This window comes from Gossypium arboreum, chromosome 11 (assembly GCF_025698485.1).
Source record: "Gossypium arboreum isolate Shixiya-1 chromosome 11, ASM2569848v2, whole genome shotgun sequence".
Lineage (NCBI taxonomy): Eukaryota > Viridiplantae > Streptophyta > Magnoliopsida > Malvales > Malvaceae > Gossypium > Gossypium arboreum.
In genome coordinates this window covers 102,407,177-102,425,204 of record NC_069080.1, presented here as the reverse complement: position 1 = coordinate 102,425,204, position 18,028 = coordinate 102,407,177, and the positions used below count along the sequence as shown (strand labels likewise).

At 35.7% G+C, this 18,028-nt stretch overlaps 1 non-coding gene across 1 annotated transcript; it reads right to left on the bottom strand.

The window, feature by feature from the left end:
• Positions 1–15,495: 15,495 nt before the first annotated feature.
• On the bottom strand, positions 15,496–15,602 carry LOC128284753 (small nucleolar RNA R71). The gene has a single exon (XR_008275175.1). It is a non-coding gene; the product is annotated as a small nucleolar RNA R71 (small nucleolar RNA).
• Positions 15,603–18,028: the final 2,426 nt, after the last annotated feature.

Sequence of the window (18,028 nt, the reverse complement as noted above, 5' to 3'; positions counted from 1 at the left end):
CACACAAGCTGTCAAGTAACTGCAACACAAGCCAGTATACTCAGCCACCAGTAGGATGAACAGGACTAACACTCGGATCACATAATCACAATAACCCCTAATGACATGTCATTCGTATCCAAATCTATTCCTAAGGTTCAACCGGGATATCCAACGCTGAATCATTTTCGAATCATTTTCAAACATGTTCGTAGTCTTGTATTCACAGTTTATGCAATATCTAAGCATTTAAAATACATTTATAATGACACTTATTTCATACGAACTTACCTCAGATGCAAAAACGGCGAAATAGGTCAATTAGTTTAGTACTTTGTTTTTCCCCTACTCTAGATCCGAATTTCACTTTTCTTGATCTATATGCAGCCAAAATCAACTTATTTAATCATATCTCTATTCAATTTAGCCTAAAACTCACATTAAGGCACTTTTACACATTTGCCCCTAATGTTTCACATTTTTACAATTTAGCCTGTATTTCATAAAAACACAAATTCATGCAAATTTAATTCACACCCATGCTAGCCGGATTTTCCTAGTACACGTATCAGCCTATATTTTCCATTTATTTCACATTTTAACCACAAAAGTTCAACATTTTTTAATTTAATCCCTAAATGAAAATTTTATTAAAAATCACTTTACAAAACTTGTTTATCTATCCACAAGCACACATTTTCTATCATCAAACATCAAAATATTGATGTATTCATCAATTGCAACATCCTAAACCTTTAAAAATTTTGCAAATTAGTCCTTGGGCTTCCTAGACTAAGTTGCAACGATTTCAAAAATATAGAAATCAATAAAAATGGGACAAAATCCATACGTAATTGAAGCAAATGAAGATATCTGAATCCATAGACCTTTTTTACCAAGAAGAATCAATTTCAAGAAGATGAATGCATGAATAATTACATTTGGTTTTACTTAATTAACCTTTAATAACCAATTTTACATAATTAACCTTTAAAATACTTATTATTTACACCCTATACCAAGCCACTATCATCCATTATCACATAAATGGGCTAATTACCACCTAAGGACCTTTACTATTTAATTTCATAGCCATTTAATACCTTTAACTAATAGAACACAAGTTTTACACTTTATGCGATTTAGTCCTTTTTATCAAATTAAGCACTCAAACGGTAAAATTTCTAAACGAAACTTTCACACAATCATATTATCATGTTGTAGACATTAAAATAATAATAAAATAATTATTTTGACTTTGGATTTGTGGTTCTGAAACCACTGTTCTGATTTGATTAAAAATGGGCTGTTACAACTCTGCCTCTTAGGGATTTTCGTCCCCAAAAATCTTACCAAAAAAGACGTTAGGATACTGTTTTCTCATAACTTCCTCGGGACGTTTCCACAACACTTTTACTAAAGCTATGCATTTATTTCTCAATTCTTTAACCTCTTGAGCTAAAATTCTAACCGGTTCTTCATTATACATCATATCAGGTTGAATCTCAATTTCTGCCGGAGAAATTAGGTGTGATGGATCTATCGATACCATCGTAACATCGACACATGAAATACATTATGGATCTTTTCTAATTCTGATGGTAAAACTACTGGTCCTATTCTTTCAATAATCTTGTACGGTTTGATGAATCGCGGACTTGATTTGCCTTCGTAACCAAAACAAAGTATTTTCTTCCACGGAGATACTTTCAGAAATACTTTGTCACTGATCTGAAATTCAATGTCTTTACGTTTCAAATCCGCGTAAGATTTCTATCGATCTGAAGCTGCTTTAAAATTGTCGTGAATTACTTTCACTTTTTCTTTAGTCTCTCTAATCAAATGAACCCCGTAAATATTTTTCTCACTAATCTCGATCCAATACAATGGAGTTCGACATTTTTGACCATATAAAGCATCGTATAGTGCCATCTTTATGCTTGATTGAAAGCTGTTGTTATACGCAAATTCAACCAATGGCAAATATTTCTACCAATTGCCTTCAAATTCTAAAACACAACATCGAAGCATATCTTCGAGACTTTGAATTACTCTCTCAGACTGATCGTCAGTTTGCGGATGAAATGCTGTACTAAAATTCAACCTCGTGCCTAGAGCTTCTTACAATTTCTTCCAAAATCATGATGTAAACCTCGGATCTCTATCCGAAATAATCGAAACTGGCACCCTGTGCAATCTAACGATCTCAAAAATGTACAATTCAACCAATTTATCAAGCGAATAATCAGTACGTACCAGAATGAAATGTGCAAATTTTGTTAATCTGTCAACTACAATCCATATTGCATCTTTCTTCTTCAAAGACAGAGGCAAACCTGATACGAAATCAATCGTAACTCTATCCCATTTCCATTCTGGTATCATCACAGGCTGTAATAATCCCGAAGGCACTTGATGTTCAACATTTACTTGTTGACAAACAAAACATCTCGATACAAACTCTAAAATGCCTCGTTTCATACCCGACCACCAATACAACTGTTTCAAATCATTGTACATTTTAGTACTCCCCAGGTGAACAGATAGACAACCACTCTGTGCTTCATGCAGAATTTTCTGAATGAGCTCGGAATTATTTGGTACACAAATTCTACCTCAGAACATTAAGAAATCATCTAATCCGATCTGATAGTCTGAATCATTAGTCAACTCACATTGCACTCTTTTGGCTTGCAATTTGTTATCACATTTTTGAGCTTCACAAATTTGCTAAAGAAATACTGATTTAGCTCTCAACTCTGCTAGAATCAAACAATTATCAGACAAACTTAACTGAGTATTCATCGCTCTCAAAGCAAATGATGATTTTCTACTCAGAGTATTAGCAACTACATTCGCTTTCCTCGGATGATAATGAATTACTCACTCATACTCTTTTAGTAACTCGAGCCATCTTCGTTGTCCCAAATTCAGATCTTTCTAGGTCATTATATACTTCAAGCTTTTATGATCGGTAAAGATATGACACTTTTCACCGTATAAATGATTTTGCCAAATTTTCAATGCAAATACAATAACGACCAACTCTAAATCATGCGTCAGATAATTCTTTTCATGCGACTTTAACTGTCTAGAGGCATAAGCTATCACTTTTCCTTCTTGCATCAAAACACAACCCAAACTATTCAATGACACGCCGCTGTTAATCAAAAACTCTTTACCCGACTCCGGTTGAACCAAAACTGGTGCCTCAGTTAACAATGCTTTCAACTGATCAAAAATTTGTTGACATTTCTCTCACCACTCGAATTTTACATCTTTTTATAGCAATTTGGTCATCGGTGTAGCAATCATCGAGAATCCTTTAACAAAACATCGATAATAATTGGCTAATCCCAAAAAACTTTTGACTTCGGATACATTTCTAGGTGGTTTCCAATCAACAACTGCTGAAATCTCGTTCAGATTAACTCGTATACCTTCTACTAAAACAATGCGTCCCAAAAATCCAACCTCCTAGAGCCAAAAATTGCATTTACTAAATTTAGCAAATAGTTTCTTATCTCTTAAGGTTTTTTTAGCACAATCCTCAAATGCTCGGCATGCTCAGACTCATCTTGAGAATAGATCAAAATGTCATAAAACAACAACAACAAAGAATCTGTCTAAATACGGTCTAAAACTTTGATTTATCAAATCCATAAATACTGTAGGAGCATTAGTCAATCCAAAAGGTATAAAAAGAAATTCATAATGTTCGTACCTTGTTCTAAACATAGTTTTTGGCACCTCTGAATCTTTAACTCGCAATTGATAATAGCCCGATCTCAAATCAATCTTTGAGAACACTGTTGTCCCTTTTAATTGATCAACAAGTCATCAATTCTTGGCAAAGGATGCTTATTCTTTATCGTAACCTTATTGAGCTGAAGATAGTCAATACACATTTTCATTGATCTGTCTTTCTTCTTTATGAATAACACTGGTACACCCCAAGGCGAAAAACTAGGTCGTGCAAAACTTCTATCTGTTAACTCTTACAACTGAGCTTTCAACGCTTTCAACTCTGTCGGAGCCATTCTATACGGAGCTATAGATATCGGTGATGTTCCCGACACTAATTCAATAGCAAACTCAACCTCTCTAATTGGTGGCAACCCCGATAACTCTTTTGGAAACACATCTGGAAGCTTACAGACCACTGGCACTGATTCAATCTTAGATTCAGAATCTTTTGTATCCAAAACATAAGCTAAGTAAGCATCAAAACCTCATTTCACATATCTCTAAGCTGACATTGATGGAATCACAACAGGCAACCTACTCGACTCATCTGGTTCAATTCGAAGAATTTCACTATTCTGACATTTCAATTCAATAGTCTTTCATCTAGAATTCACAACAGCATCATGCAACCTCAACCAATCCATACCCAGGATTAAATCAAACTCATCAAACGGTAAAATCATCAGATTTGACGAAAAACATTAACCTTGAATCATCAAAGGGTAGTTCTTGTAAACTTTATCAACTAGAACATACTTGTCTAAGAGGTTCGATACTTTAATTACAAACTCAGTAGACTCAACAAGCAAACTCTTACTAGATACCAAATTCATACATATATATGAATGAGTCGATCTAGGATCAATCAAAGCAACCACATTAGTGTCATAAAGAGAAAATGTATCGGTGATAACATCAGGTGATGGCACGTCTTCATGAGTGCAAATAGTGTAAGCTCTAGCAGGTGCTCTTGCTTCAGATCTCATAGCCGAATCTTTTGTTGTACCTCTACTACTGGTTATATTTCCCACATTTCTCGGTGGCCTTCCTCTAGTGGCTGTGTTACTCGGTCTTGCATTCTCGAATTCATCTTTCTCGGATAACTCAGGACAATCCCGAATAAAATGATCTAGTGAACCACAATTGAAACAAGCCCGATCATTCATTCTACATTCACCAGGATGTCGTCTTCCACATCGTTGACATTCAGGTCTATAGTTTCTCACACTGCCAACACTCGATACTAATGTAGCTTGAGCTTTAGGACTTGAGTATTGTTTTCCACGATCTCTGTTTGAATATTCCACTGAAAAATTTGTGCGACTATACAAATCTCGTGATTTCTTTGACGAAGATTGATACGGTTTACTCATCGATCCTTTCCTCAAATCTCTAGCTTTGAAATCTGCCTTTCTCTTTTCTTTGCCAAGTTCTTTGGCTTTACAGGCTCTATCAACCAACACAGTGAAATCTTTCAAATCTAGAATCTTGACCACCAATCTGATATCCTCATTTAACCCATCTTCAAATCTTTTACACTTAATTGCTTTAGTTGAAACACATTCCCAAGCATATTTACTGAGTCTCACAAACACTCGTTCGTACTCAGTTACAGAGATACGACCCTGTTTCAACTCTAGAAACTCTTTTTGTTTCCGATCGATAAACCGTTGACTGATGTATTTCTTTCTAAACTCAGCTTGAAAGAATTCCTAGGTAACTCTTTCTTTCGGTACCACAGACACCAAAGTATTCCACCATTGGTACGTAGTGTCCCTCAGAAGTGATACAACACATGTTAAACACTCAGTTGGCATGCACAAAAGTTCATCAAATACCTGAATCATATTTTCAAGCCAAAACTCAACTCTCTAAGGATCGTAGTCAATAGTAGCTCTGAACTCTTCAGCTCCGTATTTTTAGATTTTATCAACAGGCAGTTTATTCAATCGTAGAGGTTCCAAACCATGAGAAGCTACGGGAATTAGTTGTGGATTAGGTGGGGTGGAGGTTGTTGAGCACCCGGATTTGTTTGAACAAACTCCGTAAACCACTCATTCATCATCTGAAAGAAGGCTTCTTTAGCCTCTCCTCCCTAGCTATGCAATATGGGTCTCGATTCTGATCGCGCTACTTCGTGAATGAAGGTAGGCACATAACTTTCTACATCATCAGCTACAACTTGATTGAGATCCATATACTATACGAAAACACATTTTAAATTCCTAGGAATCATCACACTATCACAAGTTATATATGGCTGTATAGCTAGACTCTCATACTACGTTAGTCCTAGAATCAACTAAACTGTAGCTCTGATACCAATAAATGTAACACCCCTCACCCATGTTCAACGCTGGAATAGGGTTATGGAGTATTACCAAATATATAATACAATTACACTTAATTTTTACTACATTTTCAAATTTCATATAATCATTGATCAATAACATTGATATTGTCCTTAAAACAAGCCTATGTGGCCCAGAATATGCATTCGAGAAGGTTCAGGACTAAACCGATAACTCAGGAAAATTTTACAAAAATTAGAATTTTTTTCTATAATACAGGGTACACACGCCCATGTGACCCGATCGTGTGTCTAATACGGCTAAAGACATGCCCGTGGACATTCGAAATGAAATCACATGGCTGTGTTCCAGCCTGTGTCCAACCTCGTGTAACTCTCTGACTTGGGTCACACGGCCAACACACACACCCATGTGACTAGCCTGTGTATCCTAAAAATGGCCATACACGCCCGTATACCAGTCCGTGTGCTAGGTCGTGCCAAACCTGTAGGGTCTACTGATTTATGACACACGGCCAAGTCACACGCCCATGTGTTAGGCCGTGCGGAGCCTACTGACTTGGTTTCTAATTCAACACTAGGGGACAAACGGCCGTGTACATGATCGTGTGTCACACATGACTGAGACACATGCCCGTGTCTCTACCCGTGTGGACAAAAATAGGCTATTTACTAAGCCATTTTGCCACCCAAACTTGTGTACACCTACATCAACCCAATTGGCACCAAAATATAACATAATTTGGCATTTAAACCAACCAATTCAAGCCCAATTCATGCATATTCTATATCATCTTTCTCAATACACACAAGTCACAAAATAGACCATACCATTTATACTAAAATCACATATACAATTTAACTAATTATACACTTTCAAATATGCATCATCTAGCTTAATCTCATAACATACCAAATCTAATTCTCAACCATTTAGGACCCCTAATGGCCAAATATCAACAAGCATAACATATTCATCTTTAATCACATAAGCAAGCCATGTGCACATATATATATATATAACCACATCAACCCAAAATAAGCCAACTCACATGGCTATATACAAACCAAAACATTTAACATTTACAAGCCATTTCAAATGACCAAAAGAATTATCAAGTCATAACCAAAATACCATAATCCTATACATGCCATATAACAAAAACATAAGCCCAAAAGTACCAAAGTGATAGTAGGATAGTGTGACGAAGTCTCTGACGATCCTTGAATCTGAGCTAGCTTTGAAATCACTATAAAACACTGTAAAATAAATAAAGTAAATGTTATAGCTTAGTAAGCTCGTATGAAATAAACTCAATGTAATCATATATACACAATTCTACAAATTGAATATATCAATATGTAGCTCATATTATCTAACAAACCTTTCACATCTTTAATCACAAGATTATATGCAAACTTCACAGTTTCTTCGATTTAAAGCTTATATGATTCATGTACATACCTGTACCATCTCATATCAATCTCATACTCAACCACGTCTTTCATTTACCCGTTGAACCGTTCGAAATACTATCAGATACTCAAGAAAATCCCATTGAAGTGCCACATACATAGCTAATGCCATCTTAATCTCATATCACATATATGCTTATTCTCGCGCTATCAATGGGCCTACTCACACATGCTGTTAGTCAAGATGTAGCTACATGGTGTTGCTCACACAAGCTATCAAGTAACTGCAACAGATGCCAATATACTCAGTCACCGGTAGGACGTACAGGACCAGCACCTAGATCACATAATCACAATAACCCCTAATGACATGTCATTCGTATCCAAATCTATTCCTAAGGTTCAACTGGGATTTCCAATGCCGAATCGTCGTCGAATCATTTTCGAACATGTCTATAGTCTTGTATTCACTGTTTAAGCAATATCTAAGCATTTAAAATACATTTATAATGAAACTTATTTCATACGAACTTACCTCGGACGCAAAAACGGTTTAATCATCTCTGTATTCAATTTAGTTCAGAACTCACATTAAGGAACTTTTACACATTTTCCCCTAATGTTTCACATTTTTACAATTTAGTCATTATTTCATAAAAACACAAATTCATGCAAATTTAATTCACACCCATGCTAGCTGAATTTTCCTAGTACACATATCAGCCCATATTTTCCATTTATTTCACATTTTAACCACAAATTTTAGCATTTTTCAATTTAATCCCTAAATGACAATTTTACTAAAAATCACTTTACAAAAATTGTTTATCTATCCACAAGCACAAATTTTCTATCATCAAACATCAAAACACACATGTATTCATCAATGGTAACATCCTAAACCTTTAACAGTTTTGCAAATTAGCCATTGGGCTTGCTAGACTAAGCTACAACAATCTAAAAAACATAGAAATCAATAAAAAAAAGGGACAAAATCCGTACCTAATTGAAGGAAATGAAGATAGAAAAATCCCTAGCCATTTTTCCCACGAAGAATCAGTTTCAAGAAGATGAATGCATGAATAATTTCATTTGGTTTTATTTAATTAACCTTTAATAACCAATTTACATAATTAACCTTTAAAATACTTATGATTTACAGAAATACCAAGCCACTGTCATCCATTATCACATAAATGGGGTAATTACCACTTAAGGACCTTTACTATTTATTTTCATAGAATACGTTTAACTAATAGAACACAGGTTTTACACTTTATGTGATTTAGTCCTTTTTATCAAATTAAGCACTCAAATGATAAAATTTCTAAATGAAACTTTCACACAATCATATTATCATGATGTAGACATTAAAAAAATAATAAATTAATTATTTTGACTTTGAATTTTTGGTCCCAAAACTACTATTCTGATTTGACTAAAAACGGGTTGTTACATTTTTTGTGATTCATCCATGGAAAAATTAAAAAATGTTAAGGACAAAATTGGAAATGAGAAAAATTAAAAGATGATAAATAACTAATAGAATTAATATAATTTTATATCATCTTCATCCCCAATTTTTCTATGGAAACCCTAAGAAAGAGAAAATAAACTTTCTTGGCTTAATTTGGTAAGTGTTCTTGTCCCGTTTTGGTAATTTTTATATTTTTGAGATCGTGATAGTTGAATTTATCTATTTTGGGGATTAATTTGAAAATTTATCAAAGTATAGAAATTTTTCCATGGATGAATATGCTGAAATTTTGAAATTTATGGTAGAAAATGAGAGGTTGTTAATAGATTAGTAGATTTTTGTATACACGAACAAGTGTCGAGGTAAGTCCGTGTAACTTAACTATATATGTTAATATGGTTGAGTTGACTGTTACATTTGGAATGAATATAATATGTGCGTATGTGAATTATATAAAAGTTATAAATACATGGAATGGTTACATGATTGAAAATGTTCATAAGGAGTTAAGTTCCGTTTGAATAATGAAATTTGATAGATATGTGTGATTTCCTGTATTTGAATGTGATTTTGCATATGTTGCAGATATGATTTAGCTTAGATGAGTAATCCTGATATAACCCTCTCGAGTATCCTGATATATAGTTCCTGTGAGCATCCTGATTGGTAGTGTTTCTAGCATGTGTTGCGCACTACCACATCTCTGTGTGAGCGTCTTGTTACATGGCTCGATCGATTGTTATCTAGCATATAATGAGGACACAGACGCAGTTTTACGTGAGCGTCCTAATATAAGCTGTTATGGGCTTCCTGGCATGGCTCGCTTGAACTCTTTGTTACCTTATCCGGTGCTCCCTTATATTTACTCTTTGAAATTATCTGTTAGGCTCTATGAGCTCCCTGAATAAAACTAATTTGAGTTTCCTGTTTAGCCCGAATATGTGTCCTTTTACATGGCTCATTTGAGCATTCTAATATATGGCTCGAGAGTTTGCTGTCTGATTACGTGCCCTAATGGGTACCCCTGATTATGAGTTGACGGTTTATAGTTTTGTACACCTTGAGTGTACTACCTGAGTATCCATCAAAATTTCAATGATTCAACGGATAAACACCTGAAATGAGAAATTATAAGATTTAAATGAATTATATTTCGAATAATCCCGAAATACCTGAATTTGTAACATGATGGGCTCATCTATGCTTATTTGATATACATGTGAATTATGTAATTAACTTACTTATTTGACTGTATGTGTTTAGGTAAAATTTTCAAATTATTGGAAAGCATGTTATTGTATGCTTATTTTAATGAATGTGATTGGTAAGTTTATTTCATGTTATACGAACTTAAGTTTATTTCATGTTATACGAACTTACTATGCATTAAGTGCTTACCAGGTTTTATTTATTTATTTTTATATTGCTCGAAAGCTCACGAAGGTTGGGGATCAGTCGAAGGAACATCACACCATCCACTAGCTTGTTTTGGTATAAATAGTAAACTTATTTTGGTATAATGACATGTATAGGTTAACTTGGCCTTTATTAGTTTGTAAATGTTGTTTGTAATCTAGCCATTGGAATGGTAGTAAATGGTTTGTTTTGGCATATTTATAAGGTTATATCATGATAAGTATTTATGTGACAAGTATGTTTAATATATAGGTTAAACAAAGGTAAGAAAATAAACATGATTGCATGTGATGAAATACCATGTTAGATGTTAGAATTGAGCTGATTTATAATGCTTGAATTGGTTAGCATATAGTTGTAAGTTTTGGTGGAGGTCGATGACAAGTCTGGGTGAGAAAAAAAAGCTAGGAAATGGCTTTATTTTGTCCACAGGGTTGGCACACGGGTGTGTGTCTTGACCATGTGTGACACACAGCCTAGCACATGGGCATGTGGATTAGCCCTGTGTCTCCTGCATCTAAAATTTAAGAAACATAATTCTCAGAATTAAGCACACAGGTAGAGACACGAGCGTGTGTCTCAACAGTGTATGCTACATGGCCTAGAACACGGACGTGTGTTTTGGCCGTGTGAAACCTGTACCTAATTTATGAAAAGTAAATTGACCACACGGGCATGTGGTAGGCCATGTGACACAAGTTAGAGAGTTACACGGGGTTGGACACGGCCTGTAGCACGAGCGTGTCCTATGGTCACATGGGCCTGTGCTACATCTAGGAAAATTTTGAAATTTTGTGAAAAATTCACTGAGTTCCTGATTTAGTCTCGATTTGATTCCAATGTTTATATTGGGCCTCGAAGGTCCATTCAAGGGACAATATGATCCGTTTCGAAATTGAATAGTAATTGACATGAATTATCTATAATTGTTTTGCAAACTTCAGTAATACTCTGCAACCTTGTTCTGGCGACGGACACAGGATAACGATGTTACATTTATTGATATCAGAGCTACGGTTTAGCCGATTCTCAGACTAATGTAGCAAGTACGAGTTTAGATATACATGCCATGATATAATTTATGATAGTGTGATATCTCCTGACCATTTTTAAATGTGTTTTTCATATAGTAATGTCATCCAACCAAGCTAGAACTAAATCCGAGAAAGCTGAGAGCAATGCTCCAGCTTCAGTTCAAAGAGTTGCATCTAGCAGTAGAAGGCCCAAATCTGAGGGTCGAAGTGAGGAGGCAAAACAAGCCTTCTTCCAAATGATAAATAAGTGGTTCACTGAGTATTTGAGAACAAATCATGTTCCTGAACCGGTTCCTGAGATGCCACAAGGTGTTGAAGCTATTAGAACTGGTAAGCCCCTGATAGATAAAATCCATAAATATGAGGCAGAGGAATTTAAGGCTTCTGCTGCTGATGATCTAGAAAGGGCTGAGTTTTGGTTGGAAAATACCATTCGGGTTTTAGATGAATTATCTTGCACACCAGCTGAATGTTTGAAATGTACAGTATCTTTACTGAAAGACACAACTTATCATTGGTGGAATTTCATAACGTCTGTTGTACTGAGAGAAAATGTTACATGGGAATTCTTTCAGATTGAATTCAGAAAGAAGTACATTAGTTAGAGATTTTTGGATCAGAAAAAGAAAGAATTTTTAGAGCTCAAACAGGGAAATATGATTGTATCTGAGTACGAGCAAGAATTTGTTCGGCTGAGCAAGTATGCAAGAGAATGGGTTTCAACCGAGGCTGATATGTGTAAATGATTTGAAGAGGGATTAAATGAAGATATTAAGCTGTTAATCGGAATCCTTGAATTAAGGGAATTTGTGGTTTTGGTTGATCGAGCACATAAAGCTGAAGAATTGAGTAAAGAAAAGAAACAAGCTAAAAGAGAAGATTGGGTTTCTAGTAAAAGATTTATGAGCAAGTCACAATCATATGCTTCAAAGAAATCAAAGAAGTACCATGATCGTTTCACCACATCAGTGGAATATTCTAGTAAAGAGCAGGGCTCTCAATGTTCTAACTCGATATCTTCGTCCCCATCTGTAACGAGTGTGGGAAGTTTCAGTAACCCCAAACCAAAGAATTGAATGGCCTAGGCTGCGTCTTGATGCAAGAAGGTAAGGTAATAGCCTATGCTTCAAAACAGCTAAAACCACATGAAAAAAATTATCCTCTACATGATCTTGAATTGGTAGCCATCATGTCTGTACAAAAAATCTGGCGGCATTATCTGTTTGGTGAAAAATTTTGATGTTTGGTGAAAAATGTCTCATATTTACTAATCATAAGAGCTTGAAGTATTTGATGTCCCAAAAGGATTTGAATTTGAGACAGCGCATGTGGCTTGAACTGTTAAAAGATTATGATTTGGTTATTGATTATCATCTGGGAAAATTCAATGTGGTTGCAGATGCTTTGAATAGAAAATCGTTGTTTGCTTTGGGAGTAATGAATACCCAATTGTCGTTATTTGATGATGGTTCAATCATAGCTGAGTTAAAAGCTAGACCAACATTTTTGCAATAGATTTCTGAAGCTCAGAAAAGTGATGATGAACTACGAGCTAAACAAGTAAAATATGAGTTGAATTCTGATTCAGAATTTCAGATTGGGTCCAATGATTGTTTATTACTTAGAGGCAGATTATGTGTACCAAGGAATTCAGAAATTGTACAGAAGATTATGAATGAAGCTCAAAATAGTACCATGTTTGTTATCCTAGTAGTAATAAAATGTATAATGATTTGAAAAAGATGTTCTAGTGGCCGGGAATGAAATGGGGTATTTCTGAATTTGTATATAAATGTTTGATATGTCAGCACGTAAAAGTTGAACATCAGGTGCCATCGAGAATATTAAAGCCAATTACGATATTGGAGTGGAAATGGGAAAGAATTACTATGGATTTTGTATCGGGATTGCCCCTGTCTCTGAAGAAGAAAGATACCATTTGGGTAATTGTTGACCGGTTGACAAAGTCTACACACTTTATTTTGGTACGTACGGATTTTTCTTTGGATAGATTGGCTGAATTATATGCTTCTGATTGTCAGATTGCATAGAGTGCTGGTCTCTATTATTTCAGAGAGAGATCCTCAGTTTACATCTTGATTCTGGAATAAACTGCAAGAAGCCTTGGGAACTGATAAACCATAAAAGTAACACATTTTAATCCCATACTTAGCATATTTTTGGATGATTTATCATATAATTTAGTGAATTAGATGCTCCTAATCCTTTAATTTCATGTTTTATTCTTAGGAGAGCATAGAGGAATAAAGGAGCAGAAATCGGCCAAAAACGGACAAAACAGGCTGATTTAAAGATCTACACGACCAAGATTAATTCCACATGGGCTGGCCACACTCCCATGTGCCAGCCCGTGTCGATATTGCTCCCTGTTTCCCAAACATGCGAAAAAAGCAAATTTTTAGGGTTTCTGAACAGTCTAAAGTCTATAAATACATACTAGAAGAGAACCTAAGGCAACACATATAGTAGAAAGCAGAAATTACTCGAAGGAAGCCGTTAGAATCATCTTAGAAGCAGATCCACTTCAAGATTAAAGATCTCCATTCAAATTTCTCTCGAAGTTTATTTGGGTTTTTTATGTCTTGTTGTTTTTCTAAATTTGAGATGTCTTCCTTTTACATTATGAACTAAACTCCCTAAATACTTAGGGAGGATGAAACCTACGATGGATCTTATTATTTAATTATCTGAATTACATGATAAATACTTGTTCTTTTTCTTAATTATGTGTTTTTAATCCTCGTTTTAATATTTTCAGATATTATTCCAAGTTTGATGTGCTTATTCAATGGAGCAAAAGCCCCTATTTAAGAGTATATCTAGCATAATTAAGCGGAGTTGCATGCAATCCTAGAAATAGGACAACATAAATCTACCGGATTAGAGTCAAATCTAATAGGGGAATCCATAGATTGAGTTAATACGACGATAGGGGTTTTAATTAGAAAGAGATTTCAGTTAATCAACCTAGAGTCAGTTGTTCTTAGTCTCGAAAGAGATATTAACATAATTTAGGGATTTCTACGAATCAAGACAAGTGAATAAATCATTTGATTTAGAGTCAGAATAATAAGTGAATTCTAGGTGGATTCTTTCCTAGGTATTGTCCTCCTTATAAGTTTTCTTCAAGTATTTTTCCCAATTCGTTCTCTGTCGCATTTAGTAGTTAATTAGTTAGTTAGTTTTAGATTAAAAAAATCCTTTATATTTTAGGCTAAATAATAGAAAGATAGTTAATACTAGTACTTTTAGTGCTTGTGGATACGATATTCTGGACTCACCATAGCTATACTACCATTCGATATATATGCTTGCCTTAGTCATGACCGTAGTCTAGTTTAGTGATTCATAAAACGATCATCAAGTTTTTTGCACCGTTATCGGGGACTAAGATATTAGGAACGCTTGATTTTTATTAATTTAGACATTTTTATTTTTTGCATTTTATTTTTGTTTTAGTTTTATTTTTAATTACTAATTTTTCTTTTATTTGTTTCTGGCAGGTTTCTTTAGTTTATGACTTGAAGGAATCTATCGGGACCATTACTTTTTAAAAATGAAAATGAAAGCATAGCTGGCAGAAATCATAGAGAAATAAGGCGGAGTCTACAATATATAGAGAAGAGCACGAGGATGATACCAATAATACCGAGGAGATGGTTAAAAATCAGAATAATCCACTACCTCCTGCGGTTGCCGTGAATCCTGTGAATCAGAATCCTACTCCTCGTACTATGTACGATTATGCTAAGCCTAATTTAGCGGGGGCTGAATCGAGTATTGTTAGACCTGCCATTGCTGCAAATAATTTTGAACTGAAACCTAACACTATACAAATGATTCAACAGTTTGTTCAGTTTGATGGTTTGTAGGATGAAGACCCAAAAACTCATTTGGCCAATTTCTTAGAGTTCTGTGATACTTTCAAGATAAATGACATTTCTGACTATGCTATTTGCCTACGATTATTCCCCTTATCGTTGAGAAATAAGGCTACACAGTGGTTGAAGTCCTTACCACTAGGGTCCATCACTACTTGGGATCAAATGATTGAGAAGTTTTTATTGAAATATTTTTTGCCAGCCAAGACGAAAAAGTTAAGAAATGATATTTCTTCCTTCGTACAAATGGACTTAGAGACCCTATACGATGCATGGGAGAGGTATAAGGATCTATTGAGAAGGTGCCTTCACCATTGGTTACCTCTATGGCTACAGGTTCAGACTTTCCACAATGGTTTGAACCCCTCAACTAGGCAAACGATCGATGCAGCCGCTGGCGGTACCATAAATAATAAAACACCTGAGGAGGCTTATGAGTTCATTGAAGAGATGTCACTAAATAATTATCAATGGCAAGTCATAAGGAAAAAGCCGACAAAAGCCGCTAGTGTTTTCAATCTCGACACGGTCACCATGTTATCAAACCAGATAGAGCTCTTAAATAAAAAGGTTGATTGTTTATGTGTCTCTATGTAGGTGCATCCGGTGATACAGTGTGACACAAGTGGAGAAGGAATGAATAATCTAGAATACCTAGCCTACGACCCTAGCACTACAACCGAACATGTCAACTATATGGGTAACAATTCTAGACTTCAGAATAACCCCTATAGTAATACTTACAATACAGGTTGGAGGAACCATTCCAACTTCTCTTGGGGTGGTCAAGGCAATCAAAGACCACAACCCCCTCCAGGATTTCAACCACCTTACCAACAGGAAAAGAAGCTGAACCTTGGGGATATGCTAACGAAATTCATCTTGGTGTCAGAAACACGTTTCCAAAACACTGAAACAATGCTTAAAAATTAGCAAGTGTCGATTCAAGGGCTCGAGAATCAAATAGGTTAGCTTGCTAAGCTAATCTCAGAAAGACCACAAAGTAGCCTGCCTAGCAACACCGACACTAACCCAAGAGAGCAGCTCCATGCGATTACTGTTTGATATGAAGAAATGTTAGTTGAGTCCAAACCAAACCCAAGGCAAGAAACTGTGGTTAGTCAAGATAAGGTGGATGAAAGCCAGAATAAGCAAAAACAAGTGAGCAGAGAATATACACCTCGCGTGCCATACCCTAATGCGACAAAGAAAGACTGCACGGATGAGCAATTCAATAAATTTCTTAACCATTTAAAAAAATTACATATTAACTTACCATTTATTGAAGCTCTTTCGCAGATGCCAAACTCAGTTAAATTTTTAAAGGAGCTTCTGACAAACAAAACAAACTACCCAACAAGTTGAAAGATCCAGGGAGTTTTACTATTCCTTGTTTTATTAGTAGTTTAATTGTTAATAATGCTTTGGATGACTTAGGGGCAAGTATTAACGTCATGTCCTATAAAATGTTTAAGCAACAAGGTCTTGGGAAACCCAAACAAACTAGGATGAGTATTCAACTAGCGGATAAAACTATTAGATTTCCTAGGGTTATCATTGAAGATGTACTAGTAAAAATTGATAAATTCAAATTCCCAGTAGACTTTGTTGTTTTAGACATGGAAGAGGACGGTGATGTTCCTTTAATCTTAGGGTGACCCTTTTTAGCGACAGTCAGGACTATTATTAATGTTGGTGCAAGTGAACTAACACTTCATGCAGGTGATGAAATGATTACTCTTCAGGCCCGTGATTCGATTGAGATATCAAGTAATAAAGATGAACTTGTAAACCCAGTTAATAAGACTGATCATGCGGTCGAATCCTCTTTGTAGGAAACACTTTCGAGAAGCATAAATGAACCACGTTCTAGTTCATGCACTAACAATGGAACCATCCATGAAAGACAAATGCTACAGATAGATAAACTAGACGAATGGTGGACTTATGGCAAGGAGGAGCAGAAGCAACACCATGTCGAGTTTAACGATAGAACCAATCAATTCAAGGTTGGGGACCAGGTCTTGTTAGATAAAAAGGACCCTCGAATTATCAATACAGAGCTCAATGCAAATGGTGAGAGTCCTTTTACGGTACTCAATGTCTTTCCATACGGTACAGTCGAGGTAACTCATTCTCATTTTGACACTTTTAAGGTAAACAATACTCGACTTAAACCGTATTTAAATAAAGAAATTGACAGCGAGAAAGAGGAGTCTCGACTCCGTGATCCACCGTGACCATGTGAATGAGAGTTAAGTTGAGCTTAGACTCTAAATAAGCACTTCTCGGGAGGCAACCCGAGCATTATCACCACTAATTAGGTTATTTTTATCTATTTTTCATATTTAAATCCAAGTTTTTGACCTACACAGCCTGGACACACGGACGTGTCCCAGGCTGTATGCTCTAACAGGGGTTAAACAGTGAGTTACACGGCCTACCAACATGGCTGTGTGACCCACACGGCCTGGACACACGGGCGTGTCCTTCGCCATGTGGAAATAGGACTTAAATTCGCCAAAAATTGGCCGAGACACGGGCTAAAAGAGGCCACATGGGCGTGTGACGTCCACACGGCCTGAAAACACGAGCGTGTCCTAGGCCGTGTGAAAACTGAAGTTAAATTTTCAATTTTTAAACAAGTCAGATAGCTACACAGGCGAGGTATACGGCCGTGTGTTCGGACACATGGGAGTGTGAGAGTCCACACTGGCGTAGGAGAAGCGAAAAATAATATACACGG